The following is a 420-nucleotide window of genomic DNA, read 5'->3' as shown; positions in this document are numbered from 1 at the left end:
TGGTCAACTTCATCTGTCTTAGATTCAAGAAATTTGACAATGATTCCCCATGAAAATGTCTCTGACATTCATTTTTTTTCTAAGACTAAGCCAAAGTTTTAAGACAGGTGTGGCAGTGTCATACACATGTAGGGATTGTCTTTAATTATTCATAATCAAAGCTTAATTTAGCAGATTCCTACATTTTTCTGATATTTCCAATTCATGTCTCAGGACTGTTTTTAATTTGTTCTTGTGCACTTTTTCCTATGTTGATGATTCTTTTACATTGGAAATACAAAGGATAGCTTGGAGGCTCTTTTAATTTATTCTCATGAGTTAACAGGTATGTCTCCTATATTTTTCCTGCCATACTCTTTTAAAAAAATACAAATATTGCCACATGCATTCACAACTGATGCACTGACAACAAACATTGGG

This window comes from Penaeus monodon, chromosome 33, assembly GCF_015228065.2.
Source record: "Penaeus monodon isolate SGIC_2016 chromosome 33, NSTDA_Pmon_1, whole genome shotgun sequence".
NCBI classification, from domain to species: Eukaryota; Metazoa; Arthropoda; class Malacostraca; order Decapoda; family Penaeidae; genus Penaeus; species Penaeus monodon.
The sequence above is the reverse complement of the archived record's forward strand: the minus strand, read 5'-3'. Positions refer to the sequence as shown.